Source organism: Lissotriton helveticus, chromosome 7 (genome assembly GCF_964261635.1).
Source record: "Lissotriton helveticus chromosome 7, aLisHel1.1, whole genome shotgun sequence".
NCBI classification, from domain to species: Eukaryota; Metazoa; Chordata; class Amphibia; order Caudata; family Salamandridae; genus Lissotriton; species Lissotriton helveticus.
The window spans coordinates 1592409914-1592433616 of NC_136068.1; the positions used below are offsets into that span (position 1 = coordinate 1592409914).

The following is a 23703-nucleotide window of genomic DNA, read 5'->3' on the forward strand; positions in this document are numbered from 1 at the left end:
TGGATATAAAGAAGGCCAGTCTGATAGACCATTTATCCCTACTCCAAGTGTAGGAAGTGCAGGATCTTAAATCCTCCTGTGAGACAAATAAGCGCAAACTGGATGACTATGAAGGTTGTGCGGATCGCAACAAAGTCTGCATCCTAGGTGTGCCCGAAAGAGCGGAGGGACAAGCGCCGGACCTGTTTGTCGAGGACCTCATCCTGAACCATCTCAAACCTAAAGGACTGGGGAAATTTTTTACCATCAAGCGTGCACAAAGAATCCCGAGTGGATGACCCAAACCTGATGCACCTCCGCGCCCACTCATAGCACGTGTACTGAACTTCAGGGACGCAATCCTGCAACACGCGTGGTCTGCAGCCCCTTTGCACTATGAAAATGCTGATATTTCCTTTTCTCTGACTTTGTTCAACGCTGTCTTTGCACCAGTTGCGTATTCATGGCCGTCAAGAAGAGGCTCAGGGAGAGGGGCTTTAAATATGCAATGATGTTTCCAGCTCGTCTCCACGTGGAGGTGGAGGGATGGGCATGGTTCTTCGACAATCCAGCTGTGGCTTTGGACTGGTTGGACAGCAGAGTTGGTGGCAGACCTGGAGGGAGGAGCGGGGAAGGCGATCTGGAGTCACAAGACAGAGGATGAACATTACTGGGGACCGTTATCTTCCATGCAGACCCACTCAGGTAACGGGGTCCGAGTGGCCCCACAGCTGGACGGGATTTCACCATGTTTGATATCATATTATTGACTGGCCGATTGGGGACAAGGGATTCACAGAATATCGGGGGGGGGCGGAGTGTTGGCACCCCTCCTCTTTTCTACTTTTAGTTGTTTTCTCTAGTATTAGATTTTGGGCGGCAGGCACTCTGCCGGTGTGGTATGGGCAGTTCAGAGTCCAGAGAGCAGGGAAGCACGGAGGGGGGTGGGTGGTGGGGGGGGGGGGTTTGAAGTTAGTTTTTCTTGTTATTGTTTTTTTTTTCATTGACACATGATTGCAGGCACAGCGAATGCACAAAAGACTTCTCATATTGCCAATGCACACACACTGGGATAAAAGCGTTAACATTTTAAGTTGGAACGTCAACGGGCTTGGGGACAAAGTTAAGCAGAGCCTTGTCCTGCAATATATTAGGAGACAGGCCCCTGATGTTGTGCTTCTCCAAGAGACAAACCTTATGGGTCAATCCTGCAGAGCGATGAGTAGGAGTTGGTACAAGCTAGTGGCACATGCAGGCTTCACGTCTGGTTCCAGGGGGGTGGGCATTATGGTAAAGACTACGCTCCCTCTTAGGAGCCTAGACTCCACCTTGACGGACGACAGGGGTCGATATGTTGGCATCACCGGGTCTTGGGAGGGACGGGTCCTCACACTGCTCTCTGTTTACGTCCCACCGGGCCTCCAAATCACCACGCTTCCAGACCTCTGTACTACCTTTCTCTCTCTTCCAGAGGGTCTATTAGTGCTGGGGGGTGACTGTTTGATTCTGCTGGCTCGGGGAGCTTGGACCGACATCCCCCTTATGCTCTGGGACCCACTTCCTGCTGGCTACCTGACTTCTTAGAGGCCATGGGGCTCATGGACACCTGGCGTGCGTTCAACCCAGAGACACAGCAATACACGTTCCACTCAGGAGCCCACCACAGCTTCTCCCGCCTAGATTACATTTTGGTCCCCAGATCCCACATCTCACATGTTCACAAGGCCCGGCATTTGGTTAGGGGCATCTCCGATCACTTACCGTTATGGGTACACCTACTTCTGGATCATAATCGTTTCGGCAGAATCGCTCCCATTAGCCCTTGGTATCTCCGGAACCCCAAAATACGTAAAGGTCTTCTAGCTACAATGGATAACTATTTCAAAGAAAACGTGGGTACCGTGACCTCTGATCTTACACTTTGGGAGGCCTTTAAAATGACGATTAGGGGGGAAGCCTAATCTCTAATATCAGGTCATAAACAGGAACAACATAAAGTGGTTTCCGACCTCGAAGACGACATTCACAGACTTAAGGGGGAGCTGGAGGGGCAGGATACTCATGAGACACTCCACCTCCTGCGACTTGAACAAGACTAATATAACTCACTAGTCACAGAGGCAGCTCGGACACTGGAGATAGGGAAATTCGGGAGAATTTATGATCTGGGTTACAAGGCTGGAAAATTGTTAGCTTGGCTAGACAAACGGGAAAGGGCAAGTAGGCTGGTCCCAGTCCTTCACAATGCTACTAATGCTGGCATGGCGAACCTCCAGGACATAGCTCGCCAATTCACCACCCATTTTGAGGCAGTGTATACAACTGGGGTGTCCTATACTGAAGATGACTCAGCCGAACTGTTGAGAGACTCTGTCTTGCCCACCCTCTCCTCGGCCGACAAGCAGCTAATGGACAGCCCTCACACTACGGATGAAATAGCTCAGGCAATCCGATCGCTCCAATCGGGTAAGGCCTCTGGCCCTAATGATATACCTATACAACTGTATAAACTCGACCCAGATCAAATGGCGGTCCACATTAAAGAAATATCTGAGGAGAGCAGGGAGTCAGGTGAATTACCGCTGGATCAGCGCATAGCAAACATTGTCGTCATCCACAAAGACGGCAAACCCAAAAAGGCCTGTACCTTGTATCGACCTATCTCTCTTCTAAATGCCAAACCCAAAATCCTTGTGAAGGTCCTTGCCAACCGCCTCGTTAAAATCATACCTAATCTCACTCACCCCGATCAGACTGGCTTTATTCCACGCCGGAATACAGCATTGAACCTGCACCGTGTTCGTGGGGTCCTTGGTAGGGCGGACACCATACGCGAACCGGCGGTTTTGGTCTCCCTTGATGCAACTATGGCGTTCGACATGGTCGAATGGCCTTATCTCTTTGCTGTGCTCCAGAAGCTGGGGTTTGGCACTGATTTCGTCCGATGGGTCCGCCTCCTATATGTGGCGCCATTGGCAAAAGTCGTAGTTAACAACAACAGTCGAACACCACTTTGAGTCGGGGCACCCCCCAGGGCTGCCCGCTTTCCCCTCTTTTATTTGCTTTAGCACTGGAACCGTTAGCGGCCTGGATCTGGCAGGATCTGATGATCCATGGATTCCGCTGGTCACAAGACTGGGAAGACCGGATATCACTCTATTGCTCTATCTCACAGACCCCAAGAAATCTTTAACTGTTTTACCAGACATCCCGTCTTTGGTTGGGAGATATTCTGGGTTCAAGATTAACTGGACCAAGTCCCGTTTATATCCCCTTCATGGGGGCATACCAGCCTTGCCCCATAACTGCCCAATCCAAGTCAGTACGTTTATTTTATTTATTTATTTTATTTATTTAGCTTATATAGCGCAACAGCTACCCAACAAAGGGTTTCCCGGCGCTATGATTCAGTGGTAGCTGACAGGACAACTGACTTAGATGTTGAATAGCCAGGTTTTTAAGGCTTTTCTGAATTTCATGTAGTTCACCTCAGAACGTAGAGCCTGTGGCATAGCATTCCACAGTGAGGGTCCAAGAAAAGCAAAGGATTTGCCACCCATGCGTGATAGTTTTATTTTAGGGATAACAAAATTGTTGGCTGTTGCCGATCTTAGGGTCCGAGAGGGATGGTAACGGCGGACCAGATTTTGTAGGTACTTAGGGGCTTTTTTGGTGGAAATCTTGTGCATGAAACATAGGGATTTGAATTTGATCCTGTTCTCCATTCTCAGCCAATGTAGCTCACGGATAAATTTAGCAGTGGATGAGAAAATGGGAATTTTACCTAACAATCTTGCAGCTGCGTTCTGCACAGTTTGCAGTCTGCGGAACGTAGCCTTTTTTGCCCCCAGATATAACACATTGCTGTAATCCAGCCTAGATGTTATTAAGGTATTGATGACCGTTTTTTTGTGTGTTCTGGTAGCATCCAGCATATTTTTTTTAGCCATTTTAGAATAGCAAAACAAGTGGCCGATGTTTTCACAGCTTGTTGGTGCATATTCAACGAGTCATCCACGATGAAACCTAGATTACGGGCCTGTGTAGTTGGAGTCGGGGGAATACCCATTTCTGATGGCCAATGTTGGGGTCCCCAAAGTTCTTTATTTTTCCCCAGGACAATTAGCTCGGTTTTATCACCGTTTAATTTCAGGAAGTTTTTTTGCATCCACCCTGCAATTTTTCCCAATCCTAGCTTTAATGTGGAGGGATTATTATTTTCCGACGAGGAGAGAGAGAAGAGAAGCTGAGAGTCGTCAGCGTAGGAGAACATCAGCAAACCAGTCTCTTCTACTACTTTTGCGAGTGGACTCATATACAAATTAAAAAGTAACGGGCTTAAAATCGAGCCTTGTGGTACTCCGTGTTTGAAGGTGAGGGTTTCAGAGCAGGCAGATTGAGAAAAGACTTGGAACGTTCAATTTCCTAGCAATGATTTGATCCAATTTAAGGCAGCACCACAAATGCCTATTGAATGGAGAGTCCGCATTAGTACCGCATGTGACACCGTATCAAATGTGGCACTGAGGTCAAGAAGCACAAGTGCCACCGTTTCTCCTCTGTCTATCATAGTGCGGATATTCTCTGTAACACCTGATAAAGTAGTCTCAGTTGAGAAGCCTGCACGAAAGCCTGACTGATGGGAGGGCAACAAGTCTATGCCGCTCGCCATAGAGGTTGTTGTTTGGAACAGACTTGCCAGCGCTGTTAAAGCCCTATTTGCCAGAGCTGCAGGAGCAGCCTTCATTTGTTAAATCAGCCTGAGACCCTGAGCGAGGCCGCAGAGGAGGCGAGAGGCGCGGCCCCGGGACTGCGAGGGACAGCGTCAGTAACACCAGCTGTTCCCTCTTCCCGCGTGAGCCGCGCCCCCTCCCAGTGCCCCGCCCCCTACAAGGCGTTGAAAACCTCTCGCGGCCCCCGCTCCGCGGGTGCCGCTCGCCATAGAGGTTGTTGTTTGGAACAGACTTGCCAGCGCTGTTAAAGCCCTATTTGCCAGAGCTGCAGGAGCAGCCTTCATTTGTTAAATCAGCCTGAGACCCTGAGCGAGGCCGCAGAGGAGGCGAGAGGCGCGGCCCTGGGACTGCGAGGGACAACGTCAGTAACACCAGCTGTTCCCTCTTCCCGCGTGAGCCGCGCCCCCTCCCAGTGCCCCGCCCTCTACAAGGCATTGAAAACCTCTCGCGGCCCCCGCTCCGCGGGTGCCGCTCGCCATAGAGGTTGTTGTTTGGAACAGACTTGCCAGCGCTGTTAAAGCCCTATTTGCCAGAGCTGCAGGAGCAGCCTTCATTTGTTAAATCAGCCTGAGACCCTGAGCGAGGCCGCAGAGGAGGCGAGAGGCGCGGCCCCGGGACTGCGAGGGACAGTGTCAGTAACACCAGCTGTTCCCTCTTCCCGCGTGAGCCGCGCCCCCTCCCAGTGCCCCGCCCTTTTCCTACACTTAATTTACTTAAACTGGGGCCATAACGCGCATCGCGGGACGCGCGCGGGCTAAGCCCGGGCAAAGGGCGGGCCCTCTGTGGCCCTCTAGGGGCCCGAAGTGGCCGGGTCGGGCCACCCCCCTAAGTACACCCTACGGAAGCCATAAGTCAATCCTACGCTACACTCAGAGGAAAGTGGCTGTAAACACTGCTTAAAGATGACTAAAACCTGCAAAACCCCGATGGCCACACGATCAACCAGCAGATCAAAAACAGTGAGTACACCTTTGCCCACTATTACTGCTATAGATAAAATGCTCCAAAAAACGATTAATGTTGTGGCGGATGCTATCCAGAACACTGAGAGGAGGCTCTCTTTGACGCCTAACTTATGTTTCCCAGACTTGTCCTCACATACCAGTACAGAAGACCCAAATATGGAGGACACAGCCTCATCACAGGAGTCCCTTTTAATGCAATCATTTTCAGAACTACCAAGATCACACATCAAGGAAAAACCTTCTAATTCATCTTCCATCGATCTAGTAGCGAACACCCTGGACAACAGCCTTATGATTTTAACTAGTAGTGCAAATAACATCCAGCAAGAAAAGGATTTTGCTTCCGCACTGGAAGTTCACACCATGGACACTGCCCCATTAGCTACTGCTGTAACTGAAACCCAACCATCTAAACAAAGCAACCCTTCAAATTCCAAGAGAAAAAAGCCCAGATTCTTACTTCCTAAAAGGAAAGTTCATCACATATCAGGCAAACCCAAGCGATCGCTCAAAGACATCTGGCAGAAGAATAGATTAGAGAAACTCCCTGTTATAATGCGGGATGGACCCATATCAATTTCCCCACTAGTCTACGATGCATGTGGGAATATCAATCCCAAAACTGGTATCTCTCTAGTTAATGAGGAAACAGGGCATATCGAGAAGCAGAGTAGTGCAATCTTGCCAACAATGAGAGAGATTGAAGCCTTAATTAAAACAACTCTACAACCCATCAGCCACCAGATTGATAATATAGAAAGGGCGTTGAGTAAATTTGAGAGGGCACAAAATGATATATCCTCTAGTATCCTCAGATTGCTCAAAACAACTAACACGCCTACCACCTTTGTTCCATCTTCATCAACCCTTAATGTGAAAAATTCAAAAACATTGAAAAAAGTAGATAACACTTTAAAGAATACAGGAAAGCTAAACAATCCTCAACTTCAGAGCCTACCCTTAACTGTTCAAACACCAAATTCACAATTAGCTTCCATTACCTCTGTGAACATAACCACACCTATGCTTAACACACCTAACACTCAAACAGATGAGGACGATAGCGAGTGGGCGGCAGAGAGTCACCTGCCTAGTACCAACGTAGGCACACCCGAGGATAAAAGTCGTACGGCCCCTCCCAAAGGTAACACTCAACTCAAAGATACAGGGACACAGCCCCCTAGACCTATTACAACACGTCCACTAACACATATTAACTTGCCACCACAGTCCAACCTTCATACAATAGTGATGATTGGGGTGCCAAAAATTGCTGTTAACAGGGAAGAAACACGAGAGGAACTGAGCAACAAAGTAACGCAATGGCTTACTATACATAGGCCCCTCCCGCCAAACATAATAGGTACCATCCAACAGGTCAAAAGAGTAGAGTGGGTGGGCACTCGCTTTAAATCCACAGAGGGTGACTGTATCGTGGTTACCTTCAAATACCTAGGACCGGCGAAATTCATCGCAGGATGGAGAACCACTGGGACAAAAAGCTTGATTCGAACCATGGGACTTAGCTACTTCTATCCAGTCCGTTCAGATACCCACAGGAACAAATTAAATTACAATCATACCCAAGAAGGATCTTACAGGACACAGCAGAATAATCAACCCTGGCTGGCCTTTGTCCCACCCCGCCCAGATACACCAATGGCCCTAGACCAACATCCATATTCTCATTCATGGGGAAATAAAGTCCATAACTACCAACCGATAGAAATAGCTGAACGTCATGGGCATGGTCACTACCGAGCCTTTAACCATGCCACCTTACAATACAATGATTACGGGTTTCCTACATCTAATCGTTACGATGCTCTTCTCAGCCACGACCAACTGGAAGAGGTCGACTGACTGCCATCTGACCTGTTCCCCGTCTCACTTTCTGTGAAAACAAACAGCCATGTAGAAAATATGAGGACCCCACCAAAAACATCTAATTCCCCAGTGGACAATCCATCCAATACTATCTTCATGACGAAATCAAGACACTCAGTCAGCCCTAAAGCAAATCAAGCCCAGCCCCTCTTAGTGGACGAGGCAGGCATCTTTCCCTTACCAACAGTTTGCCAACCTCATGTATCACCTGCAACTCCAAGGACGAACCCTGTGATAAGGGACAATCTAGATCTGTGCTCTCTATCTGTTATAACACCTGCTTCAAACTTAGTACACTATGTCCCTAATATAATCAAGATATTGTCTTGGAACGTCGCAGGATTGGCCTCAAAAATTATTGACCCGTCGTGGGAAGTTTTTGTTAAAAATTACACCGTTCCTGTGCTTCCAAGAAACATGGCTAATAGATAACAACACCTTCATTGAGGGATATCAAAGATTTTTTGTCCCCGCATCACCCTCCCCGTGCGGCAGAGCAAAGGGGGGGCCTGGCAATATTCACTAGTCTGTCTCTTAAAATGAAGATTAACCAAGTGCAGCTGGATAACAGGAACATGCAGATACTGACTCTTAGTAGGGGTAAGAAAGCTATAACCCTAATTAACTTTTATAACTCTGTCGCAAATTCGAACGATTGTAACCTTGCCAGACTGGAAAGTTACCTAAATGAATCTGGCTCAAAACTACCACAGGACAAAATTCTTCTTGGTGACTTTAACACACACATTTGTGGTAATCCTCTCTTAACCACTTTGGGATCCCTGGGCTGTGGACTCAGAACAGGTCCCCACTTCACACATTGCCACCGTGGAACCAAACTAAATACTCTAACGGATACTATGAACTTGACCATGGCACTATCTATAAAAGACGACTCCTTTTCCTTCAAAGATCCAACCTACAAAGGATCGGAGTCAGGGTCTTTTATAGATCATATTCTCCTTTCTGCTGGAGTTGCCCAACAGGTTTTAAACTTTGACATTCTTGAAAGCATTTATAGTGATCACAATCCTTTGCTCCTTGAACTGCAATGCGGCCCCTCAGTGCTCCATAAAAATATTGAGGACCCTGGGACACTTAAGCTGGTTAATAATAACCGCCGCTTAAAATGGAACCTGGTAAACAGCGACAAATTGTATGAGGCCGTTGCTTTACACTGCGAACATGAACTTAAGCTCTGTGCTACAAATTCTGCACCTCCAGAATCTATTTTATCCGCCTTTGCTGTAGTGTCCAAAAGAATAGAACAACTATTGACGGTAACAACCAAGGGATCTACTACTCAACACCCCCGCTGGTTTGACCATGCTTGTTCTTCTGCAAACCGCAAATTAAAAGCTGCTCTTAAAAACAAACCGAGAGACTCTGCACTTATTAAGGCCCTTCGAGCAGACTACAAAAATGCCCTTGCCTCACGCAAAATGTCAATTAAAACTAAAACATGGGAATCTTTGCTCGACCCCTCTACCTTGGGCAACAGTTCAAAATTCTGGAGTATAATAAATAGACCACTTTTTGGTGACCCAAATGATGAGAGTCTCGGTACAGTTATACCGGAGGATGAATGGATCACTCACTTTGGAGCTATCTTCGAGAGCGACGCCCCACAGTCCTCAGAACCTTTTCATCTCCCTGAGAGCAGCCCGCTACACTTTTCAACTAAAGAAATTGAACTAGGGATACTTGGTCTCTCTAGTAACAAAGCCCCGGGCCCCGATGGTCTTCCACCTGACCTATTCAAATCCAATATCACCTTATGGGCTCCCATTCTCACATCTGTCATCAATGCCGGGGTCGAAGTGGGGGCTCCTAAATCTTGGGGAGCATCTACTATCGTCCCTGTTTACAAAAAGGGGGACAGAACAAAAGCGGCCTGCTACAGACCAATCTCCCTGATAAACTCCGTTGCGAAGGTAGTGGGTGGGATTCTACTAAAGAGACTGAACGCATGGGCCAAACAACACAACATAATGACCCCTGCACAGTATGGATTCCGACCAGGTCATGCAACAACTACACAGTGTCTGAATCTATATCTAATAAGTGGTAAATACACCCAAGCAAGAGAGGGAACTTTGTATATGGCCTTTATGGACCTTTCCTCGGCGTTTGACTGTGTCGATAGGAGCAAATTATGGGAAGTCCTGCAAAATATGGGCGTAGAAAATAACTTGATCAACTTTCTGGCTGACTTACACAACGACACCCGTGCAAATGTGCGTTTTACAAGAGACATGAAAGTAACGAGAGATTTTAATGTTAACCGAGGGGTCAGACAGGGCTGTATTTTAGCACCTTTTCTTTTTAATTTATATATAAATGGACTTGAAGATCATCTGGTAAAAACAGACACGGATTACCCTCGAATTGGGAAAACAGGCGTACCGGTCCTGTTGTACGCGGACGACGCCGTTCTTTTATCCAGAACCGCACTCGGACTCCAAAAATTACTGGTTTCTTTTTTTCAATTCATGTCCTCACGTGGCCTAAATATTAACAATTCCAAATCTTTTATCATGACGGTTGGATTAACTCCCAAAAAACAATACCCCTTCTCACTTAATGGGGAAAACATACCACTAACAAAAACTTTTTCGTATTTGGGAGTACTGTTTGACCACAAACTCAGATGGGGCCCTGCCATAACAAAAAAGAAAGGCGAAATATTGAGGACCAACTCTGGTATAATGGATTTTGCTCGAAAATTGGGTAACACTCCAGTGTCCGCCATATTGAAGCTCTATCAGGCAAAAAGTGTTGCGGTGGCAAGTTACGGAAGTGAACTGTGGGGGTTCTTACCGGTTGATACCCTAGTAACTCTTGAAAATAACTTTCTGAAACAGGTCATGAGCTTGCCAAAGAGTACCGCAAATTTCTCCGTACATGAGGAACTGGGCACCCCATATTTAGCTGACAAAATCGCTGTAAATCCTTTGCTCTGCTGGTTAAGCTGTTGGCGAAATACATCTATTCCATTGACTCATAACATCCTAGCTGAAGCACTTACTTGGGAAGGACAACTCAAGTTACCCTGGCTGAAATACATTCGAAATTGCTGTAAAGATCTGGGCAGATTAGATCTTTACGTAACACCCCAGAATACTACTAAGCAAGATGTCAATTTCGTAAAAAACACTTTTTATCTGAAACGACAACTCGACAGGGAAGAAACTGAGTTTAAAAAGTCCAGCGTAAGGAGCCACGCACTAACAAAGACCTGTGTGTTTTCTGAACCTTATTTATCGTGGAATATATCCAGATATGAACGCTTCCTGCTGAGCAGATTTCGATTTGATCTCTACCATCTACTCTTAGCTGTGCCAAGTGGAGCCCATAGAGGTCAAGTGTTGCCAGCTTGCAGCTGCGACAACATGTCTCCGCAAGACCTGGCTCACTTTTTATTTCTATGTTCTTATTACTCAAGTCCACGCAATATGTTTTTAAAACCGTTGCTTAAAAAGATGAATTTTATACAAATTAAGCCTGCACTTCTATATCTTCAAATGTTGCATGAAGACAGTACTTTTTTTATCTGCAAGTTTTTAAAAACAGCCTTGAAGTATAGATTAAGCATGGAAGGATGACTCCAAACTGAATTACATTACAGATCCAAGTTTGTCTTGATTAAGTAATTGTATATGGGTCCACTGTATTGTGTCTTTCTCTCGCAAAATTGCTTATTACTTTTTTTTATATGTGGTCATGGAAGATAATTCTTTTCTATGATTGAACTGTATATTACTGTATTATGTGCTTTTATGACTGCTCCTCTGTCAGTCGAATAAAGAAACTTTGATTGATTGATTGAAGTAGTCTCAGTTGAGAAGCCTGCACGAAAGCCTGACTGATGGGAGGGCAACAAGTCATGCGTGGTTATAAAATTCGTGAGGGAACGGTGAACGTGTTTCTCCAAAATCTTAGCAAAAATGGGGAGGAGAGAAATTGGCCAGAAGTTAGAGGGCAAGTTTGGATCAGCATCGGCTTTTTTTAACAGTGGATGGATCATTGCATGTTTCCATTCATCTGGCACATGTTCTTCCTGTAAGGATGTATTTAAAAGGTTGGTGATAATGGACATGGCTTTCCTACTAAGTAGTTTTAGGATGGAGCATGATAGTGGGTCTCTTGGTGAGCCTGATTTGATCGTATTAATTAGGTCTATGACAGTATCAATATTGAGCATGGGCCAATTTTCTAGAGAGACGGTATGAGTGTCGCAGACACTGAGGTCTAGGATGTCAGTAAGGTTGCTCGGTCTGTCAAGGGTGCCGCAGACACTGGGGTCTAGGATGTCAGTGGGGTTGCTCGGTCTGTCAGGGGAGGAGTTAAGAACATCCATATGAGCTTCGTTTTGTTCATTCTGTTCTTTTTCGATGCTCTGATATATTTTGTCTACTTTGTTTACAAAGAAGGTAGCTAATTGGTCACATTGTATTTTATTAAGGTCAGGTGGAGTTTGTGAGGTATTTGAGCCAGCCAGCTCTTTCACTATTTTAAAAAGTGTTTTAGATTGATTTAAGGCTGCAGTAATTTTGGTACATACAAATTCGGCTTTAGCTTTGCTACACATCTTTTGATAGTGTTTTAGTTGTATTTTATATTCCTTCTTGGCTTCTATGGAGTAAGACTCGCTCCACTGACGTTCAACATTTTTACATTTTGATTTTTCTTGCTTTAAAGAATCATTGAACCAAGGGGCAGGGGGACGCTGATTTTGACCCTTTAGCTTCGTTTTGGGCAGACATGAGTCAATGGCTGTCATAAGCCATGTTTGGACAGATGTCGAAAGATTTTGCACTCTTGATTTAGTGCAAGGTGTAGTGTCTTCTAGAAAAGTATTCAGAATGTTTAAGTCTAATCTTTTCCATTTTCTAACAACATAAGTTGAAACCAACGATGTGTCCTTATTTGACAGTTGTACTCGAAAATGAAAATTTAATGGGAACTTGGTCTGACCAAGGAATAGGCAAGGCAGGAAAGGTGTCCATATTAGTAATATTGGAAAAAATTGGGTCCAGTAAATGACCAGCGATATGCGTGGGACCAGAGTTCTTCAGGTTTAGGTTAAGAGACGCAAGATCAGCAATAAGTTCGGTGGCATTTATACACTGAACATTGTCCAGGTGTAGATTCAAATCACCAATAATTGTGAAGTTAGCAGCCTTCATTACTAAGGGGCCAATAAGTTCTGGCATATTGGTCAGCCAGTTTGACGTCAATCTCGGCACCTTACAGGTATAAATATTACCGATATTGCCTAAAGCAAACACACGCGGTGGTGACGAGATCGGAGCAGCCAGACTTGCCGAAGCCCAACACAGAGCGGACCCCGCTGGCGCAGCCCCGCCTTCCTGACGCGCTGAGGACGAGACGCTGCTTTCTCCTGCCGAGAAAATCCAGCTCCGGCGCTTCCAAGCAGCCCTTGCAGGCAGCCTGGAATATCGAGACCTCAGACGAGAGATACCATCCCTCAACCATCCTAGATTCAAGGTACAGAACTGAATAACCCCTTGCAGAGAATTCTTGAGTCAGTCACTTGGCAAAACAAACTTAACTTAAACTGCTACTTTCTTTTCCCGCCCACGTATTAGGCTTAGGTCAGGTACACTGGGGTAGGCGTAGTTAGAAGCACCAGTTGAGTACGATTAGTCAAAAGTTTATATGTATGTATCTATTTTATCCATTTTAAACCACCATATGGCTTAGAAACCATATAAATGTTTTTACAGTATTATTTTATAATTCTCCTTTTATTGTATGCACTTTACTTAACCATAAGTATTGCGATAATATCCATTTCTCTACGAGAAAAGAGACTGATCAATAAATAACATCTTTTATTGAACACGCCCGTCTCTTCCTTTTCTCTACAAACTGGTGAAACTAAGAATGCACGTACTGACTGAGTAAAATAAGTTGTCTTTTGTTTTCACACGACTCTAGAGATACACTCTTGATTAGGGGAGAGCAAAGTTGTCATGTTCTATGGTTGTCAGAAACTAAATCCCTTCTTGTCTACCCAGGGAGGTTCAACTCCTCCTTGCCTATTCGAGAAAGTTTCTAGTGAACTCTGAGCTAGCTGGCAAACCCAAAACTTTAAGTCTAATATCGACAGTAGAAGACCTAGTTAACGTCTGGTCTAGGTCTATACTATTGGAGGTATTATTCCAATGCGCAGAGCCTATTGAGATAATAGGAACTACACTACATGGCGCCCAAACGTTTGGAAAGGCGATAAAACTAACGCAAGACATTAGAGTAACTCAGTCGTGCTTTTTCACTCAGACCCCTTTTTTCCCATAATACTCCAAAGACATCTGGAGTGGGTGAAAGGTCATATCCGCCAAACCTCGCAGGAGGAAACTCCTATGTATGGTTCTTGGTTTAGTCAACGTTGAAGGATACACTGTTCCAAAATATTGTGCATCTAATCTTTGTTTCCATAAGAAACCTGATCTGCAAACAAACGGTAAAACCTTCCTGTCGGTAAAATGGTAGACAGTGATGAAGAAAGAGAGACAGCTAGATTAGCAGCTGATAATACTATGCAAGAAGCAGACCCGGATATAATACTCATCCCGGTCAACATAAGAAAATCTATAACTTTAAAACTTATAGAAAATGGACTGACACCTAGAGGTGGCACAGTCATATTCGTAATAGAGGCACACGAATATCGGCAGACAGAGGTATTCTATTCATGGATAAACTTTCCAGCAGCAAACGCTGTAACAAAAGAGTTCCACTATTATAAAATAGAGGAACCACCGGATACCTACACTCCTTTCGAGGAGGTGGAAGTACCACTCAAATTCCAAGAGCACCTGCTCTTGTTTAATGGCGCCCTAAAACATAATAATCACATCACCAGGCTCGGTCCACTAGGTAGACCAGGAGCAACATGGCCGGTCCTAGCCGGACACACACCACATCCAGACATCGAAAGAATGTCTGCAGCAGATGTTTTAGTACAACTAAAACAATTAATTAAAATATATAGACAACTAGTCCAATATGTAATGCGGACTTCAACCATCCAACCTGTAGTTAAAATTCCACAGCAGACCCCACATCAGGGGAACACAAATAAAATTACACCACAGAACATACAGTCCTGCCTAGGTAAAGTACCAGCTAAACGGGAACAAATCCCATTCTGGTTGGCACAGGAAATCACCCAAATAGAGGCGGTGTTTCCAGACACCACCCCTGTGGATAAACACAGGATTCTGACTATCTGTCTTCCAATGGGAATCGCACCACACGTGGAGGACTGTGACACTTGGGGTACAGTCTTTGCTTCCATATACACAAAAACACATGGTGTACCATCCATGTCAGTAATACCAGATGTGCTAAAACAAATTCAAGATGAATATGGTCCAGAACCCGCTTTAACTCTCGGTATGAAACTACTAAAAGACTTCAAGCAGGTCTCGGCAATATTACTAGCCAACATAAAAGGAGAAGCAGCGAATGTGGCGATCCGCCAGAGGTTAAAAGAGACAGATATAGCTGACCAACCAGCTGAAATTGCCAGAATTATAGAAAAATCCTATGAAGAACTAGGTAGAGATAGTTTGGGTGGAATACCAGTGAAGCCCCAACTAATTGAAAGTCCTGAAAAAATATTTATTAAAAATAATCTAAACAGTCAAAAAAAGAACTGGGATGGAAACAAACAATCCAATCCAAAAGAAAAAAGATTCCAGACCAGAGGAAGGTCTCCTCGGCGGAGAGAAAGATCTCCTGACCAAGGACGCAAGTCTCCCCAAATGGAGCCCTCTGTGAAAAAATACAACCTTAGAAATAGGGATAATATAAAGAAACCTGATAGATATCAAGATAATGATACACGTCCCTCTCAATCTTTTCAGACTTCCTCGCAGAAATCGGAAAGAAGAGGACGATCAGAACACAGGGAAGGGCACATCAAGTCCAAAGACAAGGAACCTGCTCATCCAAATAAAAAATTACAGTTGTCAAAGAAGAAGGTAGCCAGTATTAAAGTAATCAACAATGCCGAGAATACTGAGGACACAGCTGAAAAACGGAGAGTGGGCTCAGACAATGCTAGACAGCGCAGCAGCAGTGAGCATAGCTCGCAAAGTCCTTATGAATCATCTGGAGACAGTGGACACGAATGAATACATTCAAGTGGAAACTGCAGACACCAGAGTTAGCAAACCTCACAAAATATATGAAATAACTTTACGTATAGAAGGGGATAAGACTAGAAAAATAAGGGGCCTTTTTTGGGATAATCTCTCCAAGGGCTATGACATCCTTCTAGCTGAAAAAGATTGGCCACCAGAGTTTGTCAGGGAGTGCCCACATGGCGAAGAAATAATTATGCCTGCCTTCTCAAATCATATTCCAATTCATAAAAAATATACACTTGCAAGAAAGTGGGCAGTAGCTCAGGCTCCTGCTTTATATAAAAATCATGTGGGATGGGATGAGGAATCTCCTCCACACAAAATCCAGTTAAAATCACAACCGACTGCACAAAGGCAGTACCCAATTAAGCAAGAAGCTAAAAAACAGGTAAAAGAAATTCTAGATCAACTTGAATACCAGGGGGTGATTGAAACTTGCACCTCACAAATGAACAACCCTTTGTTTCATGTCTCCAAACCAGACAATTCATATCGTCTAGTTTTGGATTACAGACACCTTAACTCATGTTGCAAAACTTTTGCAGTACAAAACTCGCATAGTGCTGCACTAATGAATAACATAGTGCGCAAAAAATACAAAACAACATTAGACATCTCTAATGGATTCTTTTGTCAGAATATAGCACCAGAGAGCAGATACTTGTCTGCGTTCTCAACAAATGGCGCTCAAAAACAATTCTGTCGGTTACCCCAGGGGTACAAGAACAGCCCAGGATTATTCTCAGCGAGGGTAACAGAGTTACTACAAACCTATGATGACGAAGCATTATCGTTTGTCGACGACATATACCTAACAGACGATGACTTGGATACTCACTTGAAGAGAGTGAACACCATAATACTTGGGTTCGCGGCAGAGGGTTACAAATTCAACTTTAAAAAATCTAGAATTGCCCATCTAACAGTCCTGTTTTTAGGATATGAATTATCAAGTGAAGGCAAAAGCCTGGCTGACAATTTCCTAGAGAAATGTGCCGTACTCCAAGCACCTAGAACACTAAAAAACCTACAATCAATTCTAGGATTCCTAAATTTCGGAAGAACATACATTGCAAATTACGCAGAAAGGGTCAAACCCCTTTATGATCTAATAAAACCAGATTTTTAAAAAACCAATTGGACTCAAAAACACACAGAAATTCTGAGATCCTTACAAACAGATATGTTAATTAAAACAAAATTAGAAACATGTGATAACACACGCAACCTTGTGATTCGAGTCATCCCAGGAAGATGCGGATTCACATACCTGACCTCTAATGAGGGAGAAAAGGTACCAATTGCATTCAAATCACACTTATACACTAAAGCTGAAATGAAATTTAGCCCAACGGAAAAATTTCTTACTGCAACACAGACAGCTATAGCAAAAGAACGAGCCCTTTCACAAGGTAAACGAATAATCATCGTGAAACCAATACCAGCCCTGGAGGCGGTAACAAAGGCAAGCATTCCGAATGCTAAAGCACTCCATCCGAGATGGATACAATGGGCTAATTCTCTTGCTGCAACAGACGTGGCATACGAATTTGATCCTAACTTAAAAACACAAGAGTTTCTCCAATACGAATTTGAATGTTCACCGCCGACCGAAATTCTGCCTCTAGAACATTACGGCTGTTTAATATATACAGACGGATCAGCACAACCCGCAGTAGGGGGTAAACAAGCTTACAGTGCTGCATGTGCGATTGTAAAAGGTCGCTGGCACGATGGGAAATTCAAACCAGCGGTCACTAAAACACAATCTCTAGGAGATTGTACAGCTCAGCGAGCAGAACTACTGGCATTTAAGATGGCGCTTGAAAATACCGATCAGGAATTCCCCACACTCATAGTGTGTGATTCGTATTATTGCATTCAGTCTTACAATGAATACTTACAGATCTGGCTTCAGAATGGTTTTAAGGATGCAAAAGGAGGCACAATCAAGCATAAAATGCTTTGGGAACAAGTAGTTCTTTTACAAAAAGAACTACCAAAGACTCACGTGATACATACACTGAGTCATCAACGTGATGGCGTTCACGTTGCAGGGAATTCATTGGCTGATGAAGCAGCGAAGGCAGCTGTACAAACGGCTTCCGTAGCTGCCATCACCCGGTCAAAAACAAAAATAGACAGCGATATATTACAAGTTGTGAGCGCGACAGTAAAAGATGGGATAGAAACACTCCCGAAAGGCTTTCCAGTAAAGTACTCATACATAACTGATGCGAATAATGTTCCATTTGCTCGAATCCCTGGAGTGGGGGATAGGGCAATTCCAAACATGGAACATAGGTTAGGACTTATCATAGCGGCACACGAAGGACTCGCTTCTGTACATGCTGGCGTCTCAGCCACAGTATTGTTATTAAAACAGAGATACTGGTGGCCACAAATGAGAAGACAAACACGGAACTATGTTCTAGAATGTGAAATATGTCAAAAAATAAAAGTATCAACAGTGAGACGACCAGCACAGACGCCCCTTCTAATCTCGGATAAACCGTTAGCCTGTGTTTACCTGGACCACTGTGGTCCCTTACAAAGGGATGGTAACTATAAATATATCTTGGTCGCAGTGGATTCATGCACGAGATTCATATGGATGTGGCCCCAGCGAGCGGCTGACGCCAGAACTGTTATAAAAGATTTGCGAGTCTTTATCGGCACATACGCAATTGGCGTGCTGCATTCTGACCAGGGTCCCGCTTTTAGCTCTAGAGCTTATAAGGAGGCCATGGCCAGCATGGGCATTGCATTGCGGTATTCTTGTCCATTTCATCCCGAGGGAAACGGAATTGTTGAAAGAAAAAACCGTGACATAAAGCAATCTATAACAGCAAAGGTATTAGGTTCGGGAGCTGGGTGGGTCAAACATCTAATAAGTGTCCAACGTAGTCTAAACAACTTGCCAAGAAATTCTCTGAAGGGATTCAGTCCGTACGAATTATTGTTTGGGACTAGGATGCTAGTCTTAGATCTTGACAGTCAGACTTCAGTGGTGAAAGAAAAAAGCTTTGATATCAAAGATCGTTTGGCTATTTTACAGGACTTAAACGAAACAAGAAAAGACCTGAGCAACATAAAGTTGAAACAGCAGCCAACAACCACTGAAGAACCACCACCTGTCCCAGCAAGACCTGTCTGGATTCCAAAAATCGGGGATCTGGTCAGAGAAAAGATTGCGGTAAAGAAGGAATTTGGGCCTTCTTACAGAAAAGCAGTTCCTGTCTTGTCCATCAACGGGACAAGATCAGTTGTACTACCGCCACTTGCTGGTAAAAAGGAGAACCGAGTTGTATCCATCGACCTGGTAAAACCACAATCATGTGGCCGATAACAAACAGTAGGCCAAGTGGACTCCCGATAAGTAGTAGAACACCGAGGTTTGCTACAAGTACAGAGGTGCTAACTAAAAGGCTAATCACATTCGAAACGCCTACAGAACAACAACAAGGACTATGCAACAAAGCAATGGAACTCACACCTCTGAAAACCCAAATAAAAAAATTTAGTAGAGACACACCAACCTACAATGAAGTAACAAATGAATATGCTGAAGCTGCAAGAAACAGTAATCCTGAAGCAATTGGAACAATAGACAGAACGGCATCCGGCTACTTCATCAACTTCGAAGATTCTTCTGAAGATCTAAGTGAATCAAAGACACAGCCATCAACAAAAACTTTTAAAGATAAAGCTAAGGAACTTTTGAAACAACTGAAAGAAACCTATCTGATTTCTCCATGGATTGAATTTTGGGTGTCCTTTGGTGTATTTATCCTTATACTTTGGCTCATCATGATACTATGTTTGGGACGCTTCATTGAGGGAAAATATACTAAAATGGACACAGCAAGCCAGAAAATCAACTTGATCCTCAAGCCACACACGTCTTCACACGTCAGGAAAAGAGAACTTTCTTCAGTCAACTTCACAGCCAATCCTATACCGGGTGGGGTAGCATGGGACAACACTGACTATGAAATTTATGGTCCGGTTGAAATCCTCAAATATCCACACCAAATTAAGATCTCGTTAAGTGACTTTGTAAAACCAAACTCATTTGCTGATGATTGGGACTTTGAAAGTATCAATGACATGATGTCTGACCTAGTGATGTCTGCTAAATTTACCAAACATGATTATTTGCAGGGTTCGTCTAATTATGATAGTATGTACTGCTACAACCACTATGGTAACCATTTTTTACATAAATCAGCACAACCTAGAAATGTTTTAAATTATAATCAATGGGAACATTGTGCAACCCCTCCAAAAGGAAGCTCAAGAACCTTTTATGACAAATATTCATACTTTTCAGGGTTCAACACAAGTAATGCTGAAACATTTTATTTCAAATTGTCAAATAAGACAGGAACAAAAACCATGCTTACAAACACGAAATTGATATATTCGGACTCATTTTTTGAACAAATGAATACATTTGGTTTTGATTATTGGGACAAAAATGTTGAAGTAAAAAGTGTTTGGGGTACAAAAGAATGGCAAGTACAAGGTATAGAATCATTGTTTAGAGCCTGCATGATCCCAGAACAAATCATATTCTTGAATGACACTATTCAACAAACTACCTGTCTTGGATTAGCCAAAATCAAAGACTTAAATAAACCGTCTATTCCAAAGCCAGCAATGAACAGCAATAGCTCTACAGATGAGGAGATAGACGTAAACTATGTATTAAACCAAAACAGAACACATCCTGATTGGAAACAATGGTTAATCTGGCCCACAGATACTAATAACGGTCAAGACAGATTCCTGAACAAAACACAGGGGTTCAAATTGACCAGGCCAGACCCTAGATATTCCCAAAGACAACACCCAGGGATAATCACCACCTACAGTGTGGGCAAACTCTGCCTTCAATGGCTAAAAACTTCCACACTGACAGAAATTAAGCAACACCTAACTTTACTTACTGATGGTGCTGACTTGCGTGATTTCATTATGGGACCGCGCAAACAGCGTCAAAAACGCTTCATAGCAGCCTCTATATATGGAGCTTACAACGAGGCCTGGAAGATAACTCAAATTGAGACAGCAGAAAGTATACGGGAAATTGACCGTATTAATTTGGAAAAATCGCTTTCTGTAGTGGACAATGGGTTAATGACTCTGTCCTCCAGAATTTTTTCATTGGACAGTATTGTGTCTTCAGCAATCGACATAATATCGCAAGACTTACTGTTGTTACAACACGGTCAGTCTCAATTGCGTTCTATTGTACAGCTTGGCTGGACGTTACAAAATCTGCGTTCAGGCTATGTGCCTTGGCGTTTAATCATCACAACGTCACTATTCAATATCTTTAACCTTACTGATAAACAAATCAGTATGGCACAGAAGGGTGCTGATTATACAATCCTGAGCATTGAGAAACTCGAGAGATTACCATTGACAATGTCAGAACGACCTGTCATTGAATGGATAATACATGGGATAATTAATATTCCAATATCGACTTTCAGGTTTCAATACTGCCAAAAATATATACAGGCTGGCATGTACGAAAAATTGGGAAAAGGGTACATTAAGACAACGTGGAACTTGCCCTATTCACATGCATGTGTCAGTAATAAAGGACAGAAAGTGTTTCTTAGTGGCAATAATTGTGCGATGTCACTAAGCGGTACACTTCTGTGTAATGAAATTAGTTTGCATGGAGCCTGTGAAGGGAACTCAAATAACCTTTCATGTCACCAGCTAGGCGCACCTGCAACAGAGATAGAACCATTCTTTAAAAGACTCTATAACGGGAGTTACATTCTAATTGTGGATCACAGATGTTGTAGTCTACTGCCCGGGGTTCCTTATCTCGTAAGTACGACTGCGAAGGTCATGTGCTGTGGACGCTTATTGTTCCCCAGCTCCTTTCCAGACAGGGAGGCAAGGGCATGGCCTAACTTGAAAATTACTTCTATTCGAATTGATACTTTAAGCAGAATGAAAACAGTGCTTCTTCAGACGCCGACCAGGCTCACGTCATCAAAAGAAACGTATGATCTCCTAGTCGCAAGGACGACTGCAGAGATTCACTCATTGTTATCAACTAATTCCCCCATACATTTCGCAGAAATCCTGAATGAAATCTTAAATATTTCTGATACCAGTGGAGTCTCAAAAGTTTTTAAGACAGTATTTTCGATGGCATTAACACCATTCAAAGCCATACTGGGTATTTTTCCAGACTTCGTCCATTCGATTTTTGGCGGACTTCCCCTCATTTTGGGACTAATTGCAGGAATCCTATTCTTGGTCCTTATATTTCGTTATGGCAAACCATGTCACAGACAAAACACCAGCGACAAGGGAAGAAACAATCCGAGCCATTGGATACCGGGACCGGATATCAAAAATCCTGGGACTTTCCCGGCTTAGAGACCTAAACATGACCTGGTTTCTTTCATTTCGACCAATGTGGCATCGATGTGTTTTACCTGTATTGAGGTGCTTGCTGTGCGGAGAAGAATGCGTGTTGGACACCTGTCTGACGCTACAATCAGATGCGCCAATGGATGCAGAAACATTGTTGGGTCCGGTAACGGCTCATGCATTGTGCTGCCCTCAACGGCTGCCAATCCTGATGACGGCATTCGTGGAAACTTCACCACTACGATTAAGGGGTAGTGAAGTTCAAGATGAAAGCAGCATCGATCAGGTACGACCTTCTGTCAGCAATACTAATCAAAACGTCAATGGAGACAATCATGCACACGAATGCATAGTTACATCTTTTCCCGAGTTAGTGGAACTTTCACAGGAAGCTGTTGACAGCTTTTTCGACAGTCTCAATGATATGATGTTCTCACCAGAGCAGAAATAATGACTCTTGAGCAAGCTAGCACACGGCGTTCCCAACACCCTGAATTTGGCCTTCAACTTTAATAATAAAGTAGCATGAACAATTTTCCCTCCAGTTCACGGACAGCAATTTTTTCAGCGGCCCCAAAATATTTTTTACGATTTTTTCGGGACACTTATCTTCTGCTTAAAGTAAGAACTATTCTTAGAGAACTAAATTTTTAGTTTTAGAAACTTTATAGACATTAGCTGCCCGCTGGTATGTTCATAATTATTTTATTCTGTGATGAAATGGTCTCGAACTTTTCTTCTGTATTAAGAGCCATTTTCATGTGTAATTCTCATATTTGATTAATAATAATGTATACATATGCGTGATTACTTTAGCATTATTCTACAGCTTGAGTGCATATAATACATGTGACTGTTTTTCCGTATATTACATAATTTCGAAATGCATTATATGTATTTTGGGGTGGTAAGGTATACACGATACTCTACAGTGTGTTTTACTATGCCTAGATTCGTAAATATGGCCATAGTTAGCGTGGAGTGGGTGTGATGTATTCCTATAGGTTCTGTATCGATCCCCCTATTCCTGACCCTATTCTGGTTAACAAGTTAACTAGCAGCCATCCCATGATGCAGAAACCGTTATCTGATTACGCCAGACCACGGCACAGGAGCGCGTTATCTGATTAGGTCATAACGCTTGCCATCTAATTAGGCAAAGTAATATTCCTCCAGCCCCTGATAAGGCATACGGAGTTCTCAAAACAAATCAAACCTATGACAACCTGGGAAAAACCCTGCGGCCATTGTTTTGATTTCACCGAGAACTTCAGCAAAAGAATGTGCTAACGACCAGTTCGTATGACATCCTTATTGACGTATCTATGTCCATCCTTACGTCAATCTCGGCACCTTACAGGTATAAATATTACCGATATTGCCTTAAGCAAACACACGCGGTGGTGACGAGATCGGAGCAGCCAGACTTGCCGAAGCCCAACACAGAGCGGACCCCGCTGGCGCAGCCCCGCCTTCCTGACGCGCTGAGAACGAGATGCTGCTTTCTCCTGCCGAGAAAATCCAGCTCCGGCGCTTCCAAGCAGCCCTTGCAGG

The 23703-nt window shown here is 43.9% G+C and overlaps 1 protein-coding gene across 2 annotated transcripts in view; it reads left to right on the top strand.

The window, feature by feature from the left end:
- Positions 1-23703, top strand: part of LOC144770555 (protein lin-7 homolog B) — a 493355-nt gene that overhangs the window by 247522 nt on the left and 222130 nt on the right. The gene's annotated exons all lie outside the window — the stretch shown is intronic.